Raw genomic sequence first — 21,919 nt, forward strand, 5'->3', positions numbered from 1 at the left:
AAACCTTGACTTTTAGATCTCCCTCTGAAGACCTAAATTGTTCTTCCTATCTGAAAGGATGGAAGAAAATACCTGCTCACTAAGAAATTAACCTTCTATTGTTTTATTCTTTTTCCCTTTTGGGGGCATTTTCCCAGCCAGTTACTTGAGTTTTGAGTTCTTTGTCAAGGGGAGGGTATACTCTGGGGGACCTATAAGTTCTCAGTTCCTCCAAGGTGGCACCATCAAAGGAGAGGAGTTTATTCCTCTCCTGGACTATGCTCTGGTCTGTGAGCAGGATTCCCTCTTCAGATCCTCTGCCAACTCCATCATGCCAGCCAGCATTCCTCCTCACCCCACTCAGGGCTGAGATGCAGATCAGCTGCTCAATTCCCCCACGGGCTTTAGGTCAGGACTCCAACAATAGAAGTTGCTGCTGCCTGGGGCCAGGGCTAGATCACTGTGTTCTCTTCTCACTCAAGTAAAAGAGCTTTCTCACTGACCTTTGGCATTTGTGAGTTGAGGAATCTGGGACCCACAGCTACTGCTGGTGGCATGGCACTTTGAAGCCTGTTTCAGTCCTGTTCTTGCCACTATGCAGCCCACACTTGGCTGTGCTCCACTCGGTGCCTGTGCTTGAAATATTAAAAAAAAAATCAAATCAAATACCTTTACAGTTGTGTTACCTCCAACATTCATTTCTTCTGTTTATATTTGATCAGATTCAGCTGTTATTCCTAACTTCCTTTTCTCAGGTTACATTGGGTTCTGAGGGGGTAGAATCTAAATGTAGTTCAGTTATTCCCAATAAACCTTTGTAGAAATGTTGTTAGAATTGTTCAATTTCATATTTGTTTATTCTTCTATTTTCTGATTTCCTCAATGAATACTATTATTTGTGTTTCATGCCAAATTTTCTGAATATTTCTTGTCCCTTCAAATGCTTTTCACTGATTTGTATTGTAATATTCCATCTTCATCCTCCTCTGCAGAGGAGTTTCCTCCTAAATCAATGTTTTTCTTAGATGTAGCTGCCATATCTTTCTGTGTGACAAGGAAGATAGGAATTTCTTAGTTGATGTTGCTTTTGAGCTTTCAGTCTCTTTATTCTCTTTACCTGGATGGAGATCGAAGCATCCTGAGATGCAGGATGGAGGAGGAAGTTCTTGGAAATTTTTGAAGAGCTCTCCAACTAGAGCATTGGTTATAGGTAGTGGGGAAAGAGATACTGAGGAGGTATGACTTTCAGATTTTGGGGTGTGTGTGTGTGTGTGTGTGTGTGTGTGTGTGTGTGTGTGTGTGTGTGTGTGTGTGTGTGTGTAGGAATGAAAACCAGGGAGAATCATAGTGAAGAGGACAAATTAGAGACTATTTCTTCTTCTAACAGTCACATCACTTCTTCTGCCTCCTGCCTTCCTGTCTTGGACAGGGATAAGGGACCCATTCAGAGTTGTCTGCCTCATGTTAAATGCCAGGTACTTTCAGCACTGAGCCAGCACATGGTAGAAGCAGTAAGACATTTTGGCATCCCCTAAAGACTCAAGCAATGGGCCATTGTATCTTTGGAGTCTTTTGGAATTTCCAAAGGAACTCTGGGCACTTGATCCCTGGGATAGCCTCTAAAAGCTTGTATTACCACATATAATATTAGTCTGGTCAATCACTGCAAGTCCTCTCATTTTCCATATTTCTTGTAACTCTGAGGGTGTTTCCCTCCCAGACTGATATCTTTGTGATAGTAAGTTGGGCCATCTTTTATCTCAACTCATACCTAGCCCATAATCCTTGAATGGGAGTTGCCTCAGACAAACCTAGGAAAGACCTTCATTTAGAAAGGCCAAGGTCACATACCGCATCCTAGGCAATCACCAATTGTCTACCTTTGTCTTGTCACTGGACTTCAGTGACTGGAGGAGAGAGTCAGGCTGACGACTTTGTACAGTTTTGTCTCATGTACAACTTACGACAATATCCTCACGATGTCATTAGTTCTCTTTGTATCTGAAGGATGAACAAGAACAACAATGAGAATGCAGACTCATATTCATTAAGACTGCCTAAGAAATGGTCATGGTCAAAATCCATTTTTTTAAAACTTTTGTCTATTTTCATTTTTTATAGTCAAAAACTTATTTAACAGGCTAATTGCATTGTTTTAATTACTTGTGAAATCTCATCTAGATCTCTTCTAAAATATTATTATTTTAGATTTTGCTTTAGCTAGCTAATGATCAAAATGTTTCCAAATAACTGGTTCTGAAATTATTACTTTATCTGTAACTAGCCATATTGTGGGGAATCTTGCATTGGATTGATAAAGGAAAATTCTGATACCGATGAAGCAAACATTTCAAAGCACTTACTTGCTTTGTGATCATAGACTGTGAAACCATCTCTTCCTTGGGATTCCTCATTTAAAAACTTGGGATAATAATGCTAATATATTGGGTTATCTAATAGATCATAAATTTTGGACTAGAAGGAACTTTAGAGATGATTTAGTTCAAACTTATTTTATGGATGAAGGCACTGAAGCCTAGAGAGAATTAAATGACTTTCCCATGATTGGATATAGCAAATGCCAGAGCTGAGATTTGAACTCAGGCCCTCTGACTCAAAATCTAGCACTCTTTCCACCAAACTACGAGATAATATAAGGTTTTGAAAACTTTAAATTATATAATGTCAGTTACAATAATAACAACACCTTTAAGTCAATCTCGTTAGTGTGTATATGTATTGTATATGTGAAATTTCTTTAGTGTTCACCACATTCATTATTTTCAGACTTGTCTTTAAGACAGTATTCATGATGTACCAAGAGCAAGATTTCTGAGTAGTCTACAAGTCCTTGGGCTTTTCATTTCTTGATCCTAAGTATGTTTTTCAACAATGTTTATGGTTTAACACTGTCCTCACCTTCTCTTAGAAGTCACTCAGTATCAAGATACAGATAAGAACATGTCAATTTCTTTGTATTCTGTTTTTTAAAAAATTACTATCAAGTTTTGTTTTTAAATTACAAACATATACAGCATACCACCTTTGTGAGAGATCTCTTGTAAAAAAGTGAAACAATTAAACAAATTAAAAATATAATGATCTCCAACTGAAAGTGTATACACCATCCCATGCCTTTGATACTTCCCTGTGCATCTCTATTTAAAAAACCTCCCGACATCTGTTTTTTTCTTTACTATTCTGTTTCCATTGAAGAAAAAAAGGGAAGAAAAATAAATTCCTTGCAACATATTTGTCAAGCAAAACAAATTTCCTCATTGGTTGTGTACAAATATGTATAATTATATATGTGTAAAAATGTGTGTGTGTGTATACATGCATATATATATAGACACATACACACATATATATTATATTTTATATATTATATTTTATATATGTTATATATATTATCTCTCTGTCAGGAGGTAGATGGCATGTTTCATTCTCAATTCTCTGGAATCATGGATATTTATTATAGCTTTCAAAGTTGTTTCATTATAAATTTGTCTTTTCATGTCATTCTTCATCAGTTTATAAAAGTCTTAAAATTATTCATTTCAAAAAGATTGATGCTAAATTGTTTGAGTTCTGCTTACTTCTCTCTAAATCAGTTCATACAAATCTTTCTATGTCTTTCCTTTCCTTTTTTTTTCTTTTATCATTTTCAACAGATATTGACCCATGAGTTGGAGATAGCTTCAAAGTCGTCTATTTGCTAGTGCTCAACTTGAATATAACTTGATAAGACCAAGTGTCCCACGAAATGATGTTTCTTATTGTCATTGGACATACAATGAAAGCAATTCAGCCAACTCTTTTATTGTTTTTTCTGGAGAGAATCCATGAGCTTTCCTACCGTTTAACTGTCACTTCTTGGTCTTCCAGGTTCTATAGTGATAAAGTCAATACAGACATATAACAGTTCCTGTAGTGGTATACGCATTCATTGGTCGCTGAGCAAAGATGGAACATTAAGAGCACTGACAGCTAAATCAATGTTGGTGATGTTTTCAGAATTTTTTGCCTCTTAGTTTCCTCTTCCCTCCTTTCCATCACTTTACTATTGTCCTTGGAAATGGCCCAAGGGATTGAAGATCATTTTCATTTCTATCTATTTTATTGGTTGCAGTAGACAAAAAAATTCATCACTTACTGACCAACCTTTTGGTGACATCAACAAGCATTTATTGTTTTCTATGTGCCAGAAACAATGGTAAGTACTGACAATACAAATAGAAGCCAAAAAAAAAAAAAAAAGACAGTCTCTGTCCTCAAGGAGCTTCCATTCTGATGGGGGAAGACAAGATGTGAAGAGAAATTGTAAAGGGGAAGAGGAAGGAAAGTCCCTGGTGAAGAACATAATGTAGACGACTGGATTGAAATCTGAGAAATGAACAGCCTCTACTAAGTTCGATTGGTTTTTGAATGGCAATTTGAAAGGCAGCTAGGTAGAGCAGTAGTTACAGTTTGGAGCCTGGAGTCAGCAAGATTTATTTCCTGAGTTCTCATCTGACCTTAGCCACCTATTAGCTGTGTGACCCTGGGCAAGTCACTTCACCCTGTTTGCCTCAGTTGCCTCATATGTAAAACGAGCAGGAAAAGGAAATGGCAAACCGTTCTACTTTCTTTGCCAAGAAAACTTCAAATGGCATCAGGAAGAGTCAGACAAAAACGAAATGCCTCACCAACAACAAAAATGGAATGGAATGGAATGAAATGAAATGAAAAATTGAAAGCCTTATCATTTAGATAGAACCTACCAGAGTTTGTGTTTCACTAGCCTTATTTTCTTTTTTTTTCTCTTTTTTTTAAAATTAAATTTATTTATTTAACTTTTAACATTCATTTTCACAAAATTTTGGGTTACAAATTTTCTCCCCTTTTATCCCCTCCCCCCCCAAACACGAAGCATTCTAATTGCCCCTATGACCAATCTGCTCTCTCTTCTATCATCCCTCTCTGCCCTTGTCTCCATCTTCTCTTTTGTCCTGTAAGGCCAGATAGCTTTCTACACCCCTTTACCTGTATTTCTTATTTCCTAGTGGCAAGAACATTACTCGACAGTTGATCCTAACACTTTGAGTTCCACCTTCTTTACCTCCCTCCCTCTCCACCCCTTCCCTTTGGAAAGCAAGCAATTCAATATAGGCCAAATCTGTGTATTTTTGCAAATGACTTCCATAATAGTTGTGTTGTATAGGACTAACTATATTTCCCTCCATCCTATCCTGTCCCCCATTACTTCTATTCTCTTTTAATCCTATCCTTCCCCATGAGTGTCGACCTCGAATTGCACTCCCCTCCCCATGCCCTCCCTTCTATCATCCCCCCCACCCTGCTTGTCCCCTTATCCCCCACTTTCCTGTATTGTGAGATAGGTTTTCCTACCAAAATGAGTGTGCATTTTATTCTTTCCTTTAGTGGAATGTGATGAGAGTAAACTTCATGTTTTTCTCTCACCTCCCCTCTTTATCCCTCTACTAATGAGTCTTTTGCTTGCCTCTTTTATGAGAGATAATTTGCCCCATTCAATTTCTCCCTTTCTCCTCCCAATATATTTCTCTCTCACTGCTTGATTTCATTTTTTTTTTAAGATATGATCCCATCCTCTTCAATTCACTCTGTGCACTCTGTCTCTATGTATGTGTGCATGTGTGCATATATATGTGTGTAATCCCACCCAGTACCCAGAAACTGAAATATTTCAAGAGTTACAAATATTGTCTTTCCATGTAGGAATGTAAACAGTTCAGCTTTAGTAAGTCCCTTATGACTTCTCTTTGCTGTTCACCTTTTCATGGTTCTCTTCCTTCTTGTGTTTGAAAGTCAAATTTTCTTTTCAGCTCTGGTCTTTTCATCAAGAAAATTTGAAAATCCTCTATTTCATTGAAAGACCTATTGTTCCCCTGAAGTATTATACTCAGTTTTGCTGGGTAGGTGATTCTTGGTTTTAGTCCTAGTTCCTTTGACTTCTGGAATATCCTATTCCATGCCCTTCGATTCCTTAATGTAGAGGCTGCTAGATCTTGTGTTATCCTGATTGTATTTCCACAATACTTGAATTGTTTCTTTCTAGCTGCTTGCAATATTTTCTCCTTGACCTGGGAACTCTGGAATTTGGCCACAATGTTCCTAGGAGTTTCTCTTTTTGGATCTCTTTCAGGTGGTGTTCTGTGGATTCCCTGAATATTTATTTTGCCCTCTGGTTCTAGAATCTCAGTGCAGTTTTCCTTGATAATTTCATGAAAGATGATGTCTAGGCTCTTTTTTTGATCATGGCTTTCAGGTAGTCCCATAATTTTTAAATTGTCTCTCCTGGATCTATTTTCCAGGTCTGTTGTTTTTCCAATAAGATATTTCACATTATCTTCCATTTTTCCATTCTTCTCTCTTTGTTCTGTGATATCATGCTTTCTCATAAAGTCATTAGCCTCCATCTGTGCCATTTTAATTTTGAAAGAACTATTTTCTTCAGTGAGCTTTTGAATTTCCTTTTCCATTTGGCTAATTCTGCTTTTGAAAGCATTCTTCTCCTCATTGTCACTAGCCTTATTTTCAAGAATGTAATATCACTTCCACACCATGACAAAGTATTGGTGAAGGACTTTTGTGGATAAGTGATAGAAATAATAATAATAATAATGAAAATAATAGAGATTTGTACCACTTTGCAGTTTGCAAAGTGATTTACATGTTATTTATTTGATCTGCACTACAGGCCTATGGGGATAAGTTCTATGGGTAGCATTGTCCCCATTTAATGGATGAGAAAACTGAATCTCAGAGGTTTAACAATTCGGATTTAAAAATAGCTCTCTTCTTACTCTAAGTCCAATCCTTTCTACTGTATCACTCCACTTCTGAGTAATATTAGTCTCATTTTATAGATGCAGAAATGGAGACTTGGATGACTAAAATGGCTTACCCCATGTCCTGTGTCTTGTAAGGGGTAGCCTCCTATTCCACATCCATTGCTCTTTCTGATATACCACAGTTGACCACTGCCCCATTTCTTTATATGAGCTTCTTGAACATACTAGAAAGCTCTTTTTTCTGTTTTTTTTTTGCTTCCCCTCCCCACATGCTTATTTAAATCCTTTTCTTCTTTAAATGCTCAGCACAAGTCCCACATTCCCCATAAAACGCTCAATGCTTTTTATCCTCCTCTGAATTCCTATATCATTTAATATCATAGGATAAGAAGGTGATAATTTAGTGCTAGAAGGACCCTTAGAGGTCATCGGGTACAAATCTTTCATTTTATATAGAAGGAAAGTGAGACCAACAAAGGTTAAATGTCTAGCTCAAGGTCATAAAGGAAGTAATTGACAGAGCCAGAATTTAAATCTAGATTCTCTGCCTCCAAACCTAGTACTTCAGTTATATATGTTGTTTCCTCCCAGGAGGGTGTAAATAAATTCAAGGCAAGACTTTTCTTTTTTCTTTTCCTTTCTTCTTTCATTCCTATCTTCTTTCTTTCCCTCTTTCCCTCCTTTCTTGTCTTTCTTTCTTTCTTTTTCTTTCTTTCTTTTCTCTCTCTCTCTCTCTCTCTCTCTCTTTCTCTCCTTCCTTCCTTCCTTTCCTTTTTTTTTCTTTCTCCTCTTTTTAAAAAAATTTTCTTAACACTTGTGCAAGGTACTTGACTCACAATAGGTACTTAATAAATGCTTGCTGAACTGAATCTTGCTGAAGGAATCTGCTTGCAAGTTGAGATAAAGCATCTCCTAAGGGGAATAAATCCTCATGTACACAGGGAGATTGGTTGAGAGGCAACCTGGGTTAGGAAGTTAGCCTCAGGAGTTAAGAAAACCGGGTTCAAGTCTTGCTCTAATATAGACTAACGGTATGACCCTGGGCAAGTCACCAGAGCCCTCAGGGAACTCTCTAGATTGATACATTGCACAACAGGGGCTGATTTACATTAGTAGAGGGAGTTAAGTCTTTGGGAGTTCTCCATTTTGATGGTATTACAAGTCTGTACAAAGAAAAATGCAGTTGTGCCGGAGGGGGCCTAGTCATAAAGAGAAAGTAATGAGGGATAAGAGATGGACATCCTGAAGGGATTCTCAAAGTGGTCCGGGCCTTAAAGGAAGGCCTCCAGGCCATTGGGGAGATTCTATGGACAAGATGATGAGGTATGGATAGGATATGATCTGCAAATACAGACAAAATTCTCATAGACATAAGATGAGATTTGATGAATGGTTGAATAAATGAATAAGCTCTTACAAGTTGCTTGTGATGTGCCAGACACTGTGCTAAGTTCTGGCAATATAAAAGTGAAGATGGCCCCTGACCTGAAGGAGCTTCTATTAGAATAGGGGGAGACATATCCACCAAGTACCCATGCTTCAGTGGGGGATGAAAGGGGGATGTGATAGGGTGTTAGGCCAGGGGTGACAGAGGTGACCAGAGTTGGTTTGGGATCCAGTTCTGACTCATGAGAGCAGGCTGATATGAAGAAGTTAGGTTTCTTTTCCTTCATTCAGCGGGCCTAGAGTAGACATGGGGAGCTGCCCTTTTGGTTGACCTGGCTAGGAGGGAGATCAGTATTGTTTTGATATTTCTGAAACTCCTGGACATCATGTTCTTTGTGTGAATAGGGATGGAATGGAGATGTTGAGGACTGCAATGAGAAGCATGTATTTAGGCCTCCTAAGGAGATAATCATTATGGGTAAATAAATACATGAACTGTTCTGAAGCAGAGTTCATGTCCTTCTCTCGGTGGCCCCAGGAAATCAGCAAACAACCCACGTAGCGAAGTACAGCCAAGCAACCCATCCTGACCCCAGATTACTGCTAATGATGGGAGCTAGGAGCCCAACTGAGAATATGAGGGAGTGAAACTCCTGCTGCAGCAGAGCAGAGCCCCTGAGGACAAGGATGCTCATCCTCGTTGGGGATTTTCCACTATGGGCTTAATTTTTAGGGGAAAACAAAAGAATTAAACCCAGTAGCACAATACGGATTGTGGATCTGAAATGGACTACTTCTCAAAAGGCACTAAAGAAATTTAAGAACCAGCTATAGTAAGACTCTTGCCTAGTTTAACTTCCTGGAGAGCTGGGATGACTATAGACTCCCAGGTCTGGAAGGGCACTTCAGAGGAAATCTCTTCCCTTCTGCACATCTTTCATTTCCCTATTCTAGGTCATAAGTAGCCTCTTTTTCCTGGGGCAGAGGGTACAATGACCACTGATGGTGGCTTCTAAATTTTATGTCAGAGGATACTTCTTCCTCTTTGTTTCTGCTGTGGGGTGGGAATTTTGACAGACCTTGCAGTGGTCATATGTATTTACCTTAATTGTGGGTAGTTGCTCCTGGAGCAGAGAGTTTGCCACTGATGGCCTTCTGCCTCTATGGGATCCTTTGTATTACCCCCTCTGATCTGACCACCTCTGTCCAGTCAATAATTAAATGCCTACTATGTGCAAGTGTTGAGGATACAAAGACTGAGATAAAACAAGCCCTGCTCTGAAGGTGTTTGTCATGAACTGGGGAGGTAGACTGTGGATACAACATATGCACAAATGGGAAAGATGATTTGAGGAGGAAGTGAGCACTGGGTAGGTTTGGGGGGGTGGTAGTGGGAAATGAGGCATCAAGAGAGGCTTCACAGAGGAGGTAGTATGTAAGCTGAACCAGGAAGAAAGCAAGGGATTCTCACATGATGATAAAGGAAAGCCTGAGAAAAGGATCAGAAGCAGAAGTGGTATAGTGAGTTTGAGAAAGAGCTGGTAGGCCAGTTTGATTGGAGCAAAGAGTGTGTGGAGGAGAGTAATTGGAAATACATCTGCAATGGTAGGTGGGATCCAGATTGCAGAACTCTCAGGCTAAGTTTGTATCTTACACCAAAGGCAATTGGGAACCACTAATGATTTTTGAGTAGCAAAGAAATCGGTCCATGCTTGCGATTTAGGACTACTAGGAAGGATAATTAAGAGGTTATTGAAGTAGCCTAGGTGAGATGTAATCAGGGACTGAACTAGGTTGGTGGTCATGTAAGTGGAGGGGGGGGAATGGATACAAGAGGTACTGTGGAAGTAGAATTCACAAGCTTTAGTAACTGTTTGGAAATGGACTGGTGAGGAAAAGGAAAAAGTTTAGGAAGTGAACCTGGGAGACAGGAAAATGATGGTGTTTTCAACTGAAATAAGAGAATTTTAGAGAGAGATTGTTTAGGGGTAAAGACAATGAATTTCATGTTGACCACGGTGATTTGAATACTACTCTAATGTCTTATCATGACCTGGGGGTGATCTTAAGTTCTTGGTGACTGTGTTAACAAAGCATGAGACCTGGCTGTCTATCATGCTTACAAGGCATTAGTAAGGGAAAGGATTTTTGAGGGCAATCCTACCTGGATAACTACAGAGAGACTTACCACCAGAAGGATGGATACTTGGTGATGAATTCCTTGGTTTTGGCAACCCATGAAACAAAGACAAATACAGATTGGTTCCCAGTCCCATTTACCTTCCTTCTTCTGTGGTGATGGTGATAGAGTACTTCAGGAATCACAAATATTTTCAAACCAAAGATTTATTTGGCTATTGGAAGTCTAAATATGATATCTTTATCCAGGGGTCAATGAGTATGCATGCTACTGGAGAAACTAAATTATATATAATTCTCACTGTAAATGGAACCACAAAAAAGAACTTGTAGCTCGATGAAAGGATGGCTCTCAAGTATTCCTTGAGGAAACAAATAATGGAGTTGGTGGAGTTGGCTTTATTCTGCATTCAAAGAAAACCAAAGACTTTATTTCACAATAAATTTGGTCATCTTGTATTATAGGCCTTGGGATAAATGTTTGCCAAAAGATGACCATGGAGATAATTACAGAGAATGAAGTATTAGAGAAATTCATTGAAAAACTCAATTAGATCCTCTAAATTAAATCAACCCTTTGATACTTAGAGATTTTGATGCAAAGGTAGAAATAGCTGAGGATGATGAAAAATATGGTGGAAAACTTAGACCAGGAAAAAAAAAACAATGACTTGCAGAAAAACATAGAAACCTTATTCCTCTTACATTGTGGATACTTCCAGAAAAGAATTGGTGAGAACCATAAGATAAAGGATTAGACTCTTCAATTTTCATGACCTCTCAACTTTTCCAAAATAGGAATTATGTAAAAGAGATAAAGCAATTTTAGTTGTCTCCATGTTCTAAAATACCAAGAACTCTAACAAAGTAAAATCCAAAATGGACTTAGAGCAGAGAATGTTAGTCCTTAACCCCTATTATGCTCACTCAGCATGCCCTCTGCCACCAAACACCACTCTCTGGCAAGGGTACACATGCCTATCTAGGGCATACAACAGAATTCAACTCTACCCTGTTCTGCTCTAAGTGCCACAGGAAAAAAAAATAAAAGGGAGAAATTTTCTTTGGCTGAGACAACAGAATAGAGCTTGTTGTATTGTAGTAGTATTTAGCTAGACAACTGAGGAACAGAGGGAACTGGAGCTGAATGCCAGCGTATGAGACATGTCTGACATATATGTAAGATTGAGAGAAAGGGGAATATCACAGTTAGGGTCACAGTTCTTTCCCCCCAGAAATCATTTGGGGCAGAGACCAAGGCTGGTGAAACAGAAATTGCCAGCGTGGGAGTAAACTGATACAGTTTTGATTTCCAGATTGCAGGGAAACTACAATTGAAGGGGAAGTAATCAGAAAGTGATCAAAAGGAGGAAATAAGGGAAAAAAGGCTAAAATTACCAAAGATCTTAGGAAGAAGAAAACCCAGTTAAAAATCTTGAGCACAAGCAGATAAACCAACAGAGAAGAGATTAAAAACAGAGTGGAATATAGTCTTCCCATCAAACTAAATAAAGTCCAAATACCTCTGAATAAATATTGTAAGAAAAAGGAAAAATAACCAATACCTAATGAGAAAGAGCACTCTTCATTTCATAACCAGCTGACCTCCAGGACTTAAGAATCTCCAAAAACTCATCATTCTGCAAGATCAAATTCTGTAAGACAAATCTTCAATAACTTTTAAATTTACACCTTCTCACCACTCCTACCATAGGTTCCCCACCCCCAATTGAAGAGGGGGAAGGTTGGCCATTGGAGAGCTCCTTCCACATCCTTCACCATTTAAGGAGAGCATCTAGGGAATTTACCTTATTGTTTATCACCTACCTGATCTGCTTTTCATGATTTCTAGAAACTCATCATTCTGTGGGATGAAATCAACCCTGAAATTCCTACCTCCTCAGATGATTTCCTGTCCCAGTTGAAGGACTTCACTATGCCCCAATGCCAATTACTCACTTCCTTTTTTTCAGCTTCTTGTTATGTGTGGTCTTCTTATTGTGAGTTTGTGAGTTCTTTGAGGAAAGGGTCTGTCGTGCTTTTCTTTGTATTCCCAATGCTTAGCACAATTCCTGGCACATAGTAGGTGCTTAATAAATGTTTACTGAATCTGACTCTGACTCCTATGTATTCTCAAGGAAGAATGGAAACACATTAGGATAATCCCAAATAATTCAAGAGAGATAAAAAGAATTATGAAAGCAAAATTTATGGTCTGTACTCCAGGAAAAATTGGCAGTGTAGTAAACCTTAAATACAAAGTTGTGAACCTCAGGAAAGAAATAAGAGAGAACAACTTATAAAGAATGCAGAAATGAAGAACAATGTGAGAGAAGAGATGCAAAAAGCAATAATGTTAAAAGAAAATGTGATTGACCTTTATATAAGCAAAATATATTCCTCTTTAAGACAAGATTCATAGATAGAACTTAAGGACTATAGGTCTTCCAGAAGAACATAAGGTTAAAAAAACCCTTAATATAGTAATGCAAGATATAATAAAATGGCTCAGAACTTCTGAATACAGGAAATAAGGCATCAATAGAAAGAATCCATAGATTGCCTCCAGGGGAAAAAAATCAACAAACCCAAAACCTATACTACAAACTCCAAGACAAAGAGTTGTTAAATTTAGCAGTTCTAATGACAAACAACAAATTCTGCCAGTGACCAGGAGAAATCTTCAAACAAAAAGTAAAAGAAATTTGAACAACATAAGACTACCCTATAGCTACTAGAAACTTCAGGAGAGACTGGAATAATGTGTCATTAAAAAGGAAAGGAGCTCAAGAAGCAACCTAAGGTGACACACTTTGCAGACTTGAATCTAATCATTAATTTAAAAAAAGATAAACATTCAACAAAAAGCTGATTCAAGCATGACTACAAAGAACACCAGATCTGAACAACTTTTCAAACATTCTATACAAAGAAATACAAAAAAGGAAAACAAATATTTTAACCAAAGATGGAAACAGCAAACGAGCAACAGGGAGATCATTAAACAAGCATTGCAATCTCGAAAAATATAGATCAGGAAGTAAATTGTCCCACAAAAAAACCTACCAAAAATAGAAAGACATCTACGGGTTTAGCATCATCATCATCATCATCAACTACAACAGCAATGAAATAACAACAAAGAGAACAATACGATATTTTTTTCTGAAAGAACACAAGAAGATAAGGGTGAAAATGGAATTCAAATGGAGGTGATGATATTTTAGGCCTGAAACATTATGTGCCAAACCTAACAACACTGTGTCTAAAGCTGAATCGATGTTTTTAAATGGGACTAAATTGCAGAATGCTAAGGTAAACGAGAAGAGTATAAAAAGAATATGTAACTTATGTAACGTTATGTAACTTAATCAAGTCAAAAGCTAACAATGAAGGGAAAATAACTTAGAAAGAAGAGGGCCTTCACAGGGAATGGGTGAGGAGGCAAAAGAAAGGAACTGAAACTGAGGGATAGGAAAGGAAAAGTCTTTGCTACTAAAAAAAGAGGTTTTTTTTTTTTAAATAAAATTTTTGGTGTATATGGGAAAAGGTCCTTCTTTTTAATATCAACATTTTACTGTTCTTTTTATATGGCTATAAGACATGGAACATAGTAGTCTTTGAAGAATTAAAAATTATTGTCAACCAGAGGGCAATGGAGACCATCATAGAGACTATAAGCACGTGGCAGCACACAGAGAACTAATGAACAGAAAAAGAACTTTGAAGAAGAACTGGAGTAAAATATGGCATCAGAGAAGCATGTGATTGAAAGAGAAAATGGGCTGGTCACATGGAGGAATAACAAGTGGGTAGTTTCCATATAGAGGCAGCTAGGTGGCACCATAGTATATAGAGGGCTGGGCTGGGAGTCAGGAAGACTCCCCAAAGTTTTGAACTCCCTGGGTTCAAATCTGGCCTCAGACAGTTCCTAACTTGGTGACTCTGGGTAAGTCACTTAACCCTATTTGCCTCAGTTTCCTCATCTGTAAAATGAGCTGGTGGAGGAAATGGCAAACTACTCCAGTATCTCCGCCAAGAAAACTCCAAATGGGATTGGAAGTGTTGAAAATGACTGAAAAATAATTGAAAAGCAAAAGTTTTCATATTCTTCTGGTATCCTTGCTGTCTCATGAGAAATAAAGAGAGAACTCTAACAAGTTGAATATTCTGTGGTAAGCTTACAGAAGGACATGGATAAAAACTGCACAGGATAACTAGTCATGGATGAGTACCATCTTTGTATGTCTACATTTGCACTGGTAAAGTAACAAATAAGTTAGAATATTTGAGAGTTTGAGATGCTAGTGGAAATTTAGTCAGTCTGTGGTATAGAACCAGAGCTCAGGGTAGAGGTCAGAGCTGTATAAATAGATTTGGGAGTTGTATGTATAGAGGTCTACTCTAAACACCTGGAGAGAATTAAATGGAAAGTGATATTTGTATCAGGACTGGATGTCACAAATTCGTCCTATTGTAGCCAAAGTTCCTTGGAGAATGGGGAAAGAACACAAAATGACAAGTGGATCCTATATCCTCTAGGAACACACTGCTCTTTTTCTCCCATTAGAATATAAGCTTCTTATGGGCAGCAATCACATTTTTACTTTTCTTTGTATCTCTAGGACCTAGCCCAATACCTGGCCCATATCAAAAGCTTAGTAAATGTTTCTTGACTCACCAATTGGTAGGGTGTTTATATCACTAAAAGAGGAGGAAACTTTTTACTTCACTTTCTGTCTTTATCTCTCACTCTGCCTTTCTATATTCCTGTCCCTGTCCCTGTCTGTCTGTCTCTGTTTCTCCCTATCTGGATGTCCAGGCAAGTACTGAATGAGCCTAGAGTTACCCTTTCTGATTCTAAATGGTTGAATTATCTCAGAATTGGTGGTAGGAGGGAGGTTATCCTTTGGGTCATGCTAATGGTCAGGGACCATCTTGAGAGTTGTCTCCAGGGCAGCTGGGTGGTGCAGTGAATATACCAATACTGACCATGGAGTCAGGAGGACCTGAGTTCAAATCTGACCTCAGACATTTGACATTTACTAGCTGTGTGACCTTGGGCAAATCACTTAACCTCAATTGCCTTGCCTTCCCCCCTCCAAAAAAAAAGGTGTCTCACCTTTTAGATTGTGCTGTCTTTGAGAGTAGTAACTTTTGGTTTTTTTTTATATCCCTAGCACTTAGCTCAGCATCTAGCACATAGCAGGTGCTTAATAAATGCTTGCTGACTAACATTTTCATAATTCTCAAAGGACTAGGAAATGGAAACTTACTGAACTTGGAGAGGAGGAAAGGTGGGAGTGTCTGAATAGAAAGAAGGGATCCTGAAATGCTACCCTTTCTTTGTATGACTTTCTACTTCTAGTAACACAAGTTCCTGACAATGAAGCATATTGTGTAGTATATCCTCTCTTAAAATGAAACACTGCTATCCCTGAAATCCATATGGTTGGTGAAGAGGAAAGAGTACAGGAACTGGAGTGAAGACTTGTTTTTGAATTCTAGCTATTCCAATTATATGTATGTTCAAGAAAAAAAGTAGCTATATGACCATTGGCAAGGCAGAAGGTGAGAAATGCCATGAGAAATAGATGGGCAAACCTCTCTGAGACTTATTTTTCTCATCTGTAAACTATTTGTGCTAGCTACCTCATGGGCTTGTTGAGGGAAAAGTGTGTCTGTCAATTAGAATCTATTAAATGTTCACTAATGTGCCAAATACCTTGTTAGGTCCTAGGTATGCAAAGAAAGAGGGCTGCTAGTTGGTACAAAGCATGAAGTGCCTGGCTTGAGGTCAGGTCAACTCATCTTCTTGAGTTTGAATCCAGCCACACACACACACACACACACACACACACACACACACACACACACACACACTTACTCGTCATGTGACTCTGGGCAAGTCACTTAAGGAAATGGCAAGCCTCTATAATATCTTTGCCAAGAAAAGCCCAATTAGGGTTACAAAGAGTTAGACACTATTGAAATGATTGAACAACAACACCAACAAAGCAAAAAAAAGACAAAAACAGTAACAGAAGAAAGTCTATGTTTTCAAGGAACTCACAGTCTATTGGAGGAGACAACATGCAAACAAATATGCACAATCAAGCTTATATGAAAGATAAACTGGGAAGAATCTCAGAGAAAGGGTACCAAGACTAAGGAAGACTAGGAAAAACTTTTTGTAGAAGTTGAGATGTGAATGAAGTCAGGAAAGTCAAGAGGCAGAGGTGAGAAGGGAGGAAATTTCAGGCATGGGAAATAACCAGTGCAAATGATTAAAATTGGGAAATGGAGTGCCATGTAGTAGGAAAAGCAAGGAAGAAAGTGTTATTGGTTCACAGAATATGTGGAGGAAAGTAAGGTTTAAGAATAGAAAAGTAGGAAGGAGTCAAGTTAGCAGGACTTCAAAAGTCAAACAGGATTTTATAATCTATCCTGGAGACAATAGAACTCCACGGGAGTTTATTGAATGAGGGTGGAGAAGAGATAGATTTAATAGGACCCGACCTGCATTTTAGGAAGGTCAATTTGACAACTGAGTGGAAAATGATACTTGAAGAGCAGAGAGAAGCCTTTCCCAACTCCTCTTAATTCTCGTGCCTTCCCTCTATTAATGATTTCCTATTTATCCTGTATATAGCTTGCACACATTTGTTTCCTTGTTGTCTCCTCTATTAGATTGTGAGTTCCTTGAGATCAGGAACTATCTATCTTTTGCCTCTTTTTGTAACTCCAGCACTTAGAACGGTAAGTGACACATAGTAGGTGTTTAATAAATGGTTATTGAATTGACTGACTTGAGGCAGGGTGACTTACCAGCAGGCTATTGCAATAGACCAGGTGTGAAGTGGTCCCAAGTGGTGGCAACATTAGAGGAAGGTGGGACAAGAGATGTTACAGAAGTAGAAATGTCAGATTTCTTAACTGATTGGGTGTGGAGTGAGCAAAAAAGAGTGAGAGCATAAGAATTACTGGGCAATTGGAAGAATGTCAATACCCTGCTCAGAAACAGAGAAATTAGAAAGACAGGAAGGCATGGAGGGAAAAATAATGAGTTCAGTTTTAGATATGTTGAGTTGAAGTTGTCTAATAGGCAATGGGAGACGTGAGACTGGAGGGTGGGACAGGGGTTAGGGCTAAGCAAATAGATCTGAGAATCATTTGCATAGAAATGATAATTGAATCCCTAGGAGCCCATGAGATCACCAAGTGAAATGGTACAGAAAGAGAAGGTGGTTCAAAATAGAATCTTGGGGGACATATACCACTGAGGATGTACGTGGATGAAGATTCATCAAAGAAAGCAGAGAAGGAGCTGTCAGATAAGTAGGAGAACCAGTCAAGAAAAGTGTCAAAAACAGAGAGAGAAAATGTATCAAGGAGGAGAATAATCAAAAGACTTCTCAACATGTTTAGCCACCAAAGGGAGGAGAGATACAGGATAATAGTTGACAGAGATAGACAGATAAGGTTCTTTGAGGATGGAGGAGACCTGGGCATGATTGTAGGCAGTAGGGAAGCTGCCAGCAGATGGGAAATGATTAAAGAATAGTGAGAGAAGAGGATGATGGAGGAGGCAATCTGCTGGAGGAGATGGGATGGAATGGGATCACTTTGTACATAGAGGGATTAGCCTTGGCAAGGAGGAAGGCCACCTCTTCATGTGAAACAAATGCAAGTAGTGGCAGAAATCATCTGGGTTATGTAAGATAGGAACACAGAAGAAAAATGACATACTCTAAATATAAAAGGGCAAGTGATCATTTATCAATTAGACTCAGTTACTACAAATAATTTATGTCTTTCACTATTTAACACATGCTGTGGCTGCCTGACACATAGTAGGTGATTAGTAAATGTTTATTGAATGATTTAAGTTCAATTTCATTCTGTTCCCTCTTGTCAACATCTATTAAATGTTCAGTGTATTGCAGCATGTGTTGAACTCCCTAGTCTATGGAAGCCTAGAAGGGTAACTTCTATAGTCCCTTTTGTTCTGGTTTAGGACTTTCCCACAGTTCTCAAATCCTCCTTCTCCTAGTTCATTCATGGGAAACCAACTCTAATGAAGAGACAGATGAGACCTACCTAGATGATGCCTCTAATTCTGCTTTTACTATCTGAAACTCTCCCATTAGAAGAACTTTTTTGTTGTTGTTGTAAAAACATTGTTTACTATTAACGTGTAATAACCTTGAGAGACCTAACACAAGGCACCACCATTCCCCCAGTCACCCAGGTTCACTACCTTTGCGCCATCTTTGACTTTTCACTCTTAGTTACCAGGATATCCAATCTGTTGTCAAATCTTTTTGTTTTTAACCTTCACATTATATGTCATATAAATCTCCTCATACAGCTACCACTAACTAGTTCAGACCCTCGTAGTCTCTCACCTGGACTATTGCAATAGCCTTCTAATTAGTCCCCCCTTGGATCATAGCTATGTGTATACATATCATCTCCCAACTAGACTTAGTCCTTTGAGAACAGAGACCACCTCTTAGACCTCTTTGAATCTCTAAGTCATAGAATCATACATTTAGATCTAGAAGGGGTCTTAGAGGAAATCTAGGCCAATTGATGAAGAAACTGAATCTCATGGTGTTTAAATGACTTGCCTAAGTTAACACTGTAAGTGACAAAACCAGAATATGGTGAGACAGTGTGGTATAGAGGAAAGAATGTTAGACTTGAATTCAATAGAGACATGGGTTTGAATCCTTCGGTACTGTCTATGAGACTATGGGCAAATTGAACTCTTTGAGGACAGGGAATATCTATACTTTTTCTTTGTAAGTTTTTACCATAATAAAGTGAAATGAAAGGAAACATTTAACTTTGCTGAGCCTCAGTTTCCTGATCTGTAAAATGAGGACAATAATGTCTATACTACATTATAACAGTACTATTATGGAGATCAAATGAGATTACATATGTTTTGTCAGACTATTTTTTTGGTGAGGGGAAGAGTGTGGATCCATATTTTAATTGAAGTAGGGAACTTCCAGTGAAAAAATATTCTCTACCAACAGAGATCAGCACTGATCTGCAATATATAGTTTTAGAGACTTGCCCAAGTGGCACTAAGAGGTTATTTCCCAGGGTCAGTATGGATCAGAGGAACTTGAACTCAGATCTTCTGACTTTGAGACCTTTTCTTATCCATTACTCTGTGCAACTTCTCCTTGTAAACTGCACAGCTACATAAATGGCAGCTACAGTTGCTAGCATACATACACACGTTATATATTTTATATATATATATGTGCATGTATACACACAAACATATGTACGTGTGTATATGTATATAACATATTTTACATATATACATGTGTATATGTGTATATATAGATATATATACATATATCTATATATCCACATATAGTTATCATTAGGTATCAAGAGATGTTTGAATAAAGGGATGTGGGGTGCTCTCTTGAGTTGGGGGGGGAATCTGATTTCAAATACTGACTTTCCAAGAACAACCTCTGTAACCTCAGGCAAATCTATTGATCTCCCTGAAATGCATTTTCCTCTCTATTAAATGAGGGGTTAGACTAGATGACTTCTAACTTCCCTTATAGTTTAAATCTTATGATCTTCTGGTTAGGGAAGGAATTTAATGACGAGGTGGCATTTTAGTTGGTCCTTGAAGGACACATAAAATTCCAACAGCCATAGAGGATGTTGTAGGGATACTTTGGAGGGAGGGAACACTATAAATACAGGTTTAGGAATCTCAAATGTGTCACTTCAGCTGGTGCTGCAGTACCTGAAGGTGTGTGGTAGTAGATAAATCTGGAATGATATATTGTGGTCAAGTCATGGAGGGCCTTGAATGCCTAACTAATGAATTAAAAATTTATTTTTATGCAGTTACTCAATAAGCATTAATTAAGAGCCTACTATATTCCAGGCACCTTGATAAATACCAGGCATGTAAAAAAAAAAGCCAATGAAAGATAGTTACTGCCCTTGAGGAACTTATAATTGAATGGAGAAGGCAACAAGCCAATAACTTTGTACAAACAAGCTATATAAAGGAAAATTAAGAAATAATCAACAGAAGGAAGGCAATAGAATTAAAAGAGACTAGAAAAGGATTCCTGTAGGAAGGGGATTTAAGCTGAGACTTGAAAGAAGCCAAGGAAGTCAAAGAGTGCAGAAGAGAGATAATTTCAGACATTAGGAACAGCTAGTGGAGCTCAGAGACAGAGTGGTTTATGGCAGTGAGGTGGCACAATGGATAGAGCGCCGTCTCTGGAGTCAGGAAAACCTGAGTTCAAATCCAGCCTCAGACACTTACTAGGTGAGTGACCATGAGCAAGTCATTCAACCCTGTTTGCCTCAATTTCTTCATCTGTAAAGAGAGCTGGGGAAGGAAAGGACAAACCACGTAATTATCTTTGCCAAGAAAACCCCAAATGGAGTCATGAAGAGTCAGACATGACTGAACAAAAACAATAGCAAACTGGTTGCAAAGGAGTAATGGAAGGTTTTTGATCAGGGAGAGCCATAGGATGAGATTTTTCTTTTAGGAAGATAATAATGAGAAAGAGAGATTAAACAAGGAGGGGCTCCAATTCCTTCTGTTGGGAGAGGAACCATGACCAAACTGGATCACTTTGGCCAGGGGCAGTTACTTCAGAGGCTACAGGCACATACTAGGAACGAAAACAAATGGAAGACATTAAGCCGGGCTCAGTAGTGAATACCTTAGTGTGGATTTGTTTATAGACACTTTACAATATGGCTAATTTTTCCAGGGAGAAGGGAGAGGATGGACCTGGGTGGATGGAGGTGGTGAAGGGCATGAGGCTACAGGGAGCCTGCACTGAGCTTAGAAATAAAAGGGAGCAACACTTCTCTTGGTGAGTCCTGTCCACCGGAAGCCTTCTGGAAAGAATCTGGCAAGGAGTGGGAGCCCTCTCACCTTGTCTCTATCCGTCATCCAGAGGGTCTGACAATCTCTTTAAAGCAGACCAGGAGCATTTGCATGATGCTGACCATGACAGCATTCAAAGGCTCTGGCCCCTGTACTCCCTCTTCCCTCAAAAGACAAATAGAGGAGATTGATTACTTGTCCTATCCAAGACTCTAGGCCTGTTCAGGGGGGAAAAACAAATGAGGGTTGGGGTGCAGCTGGGAGGGATGGAGTTTAGTTTCTCTGTGTTCCCCTTGGGATCCCTAGTTCTTGTCATAAGGGCACCAGCAAAGAAAAATGACTGTGTATGTTATTGATAACTCTACCCTTTCCAAGAGAATAATTATAACCTTTCCATCTTAGCTATAGTGGAAAATCCTTTTACTGTGCCTGGGAGCTATTTCGTGTCAAGGAGTTTAGAATGCCAACAACAGAGCTGGACTCCTGTTTGTCAGTGATGAGCCTAAGAGAAGATCACCCTTCCTTTTATTCTACCAAGAGCATGAGGAGAGATGCAGAGGGATAGCCACAGGCAAAACACTATATGATTTAGAGCTGGAGAAGATCTTAAATAGCTTAGAATCAGAGATATGGAACTGGATGGGAACTTTGGAGATCATTTAAGCCAATCTCAGCAGTTTACAGATGAGAAACATGAAGT

At 38.7% G+C, this 21,919-nt stretch overlaps 1 long non-coding RNA gene across 1 annotated transcript in view; it reads left to right on the top strand.

The window, feature by feature from the left end:
- Positions 1-21,919, top strand: part of LOC140505240 (uncharacterized) — a 56,738-nt gene that overhangs the window by 21,827 nt on the left and 12,992 nt on the right. The gene's annotated exons all lie outside the window — the stretch shown is intronic.

The sequence above is a fragment of the Notamacropus eugenii genome, chromosome 5, assembly GCF_028372415.1.
Source record: "Notamacropus eugenii isolate mMacEug1 chromosome 5, mMacEug1.pri_v2, whole genome shotgun sequence".
Taxonomy (NCBI): Eukaryota; Metazoa; Chordata; class Mammalia; order Diprotodontia; family Macropodidae; genus Notamacropus; species Notamacropus eugenii.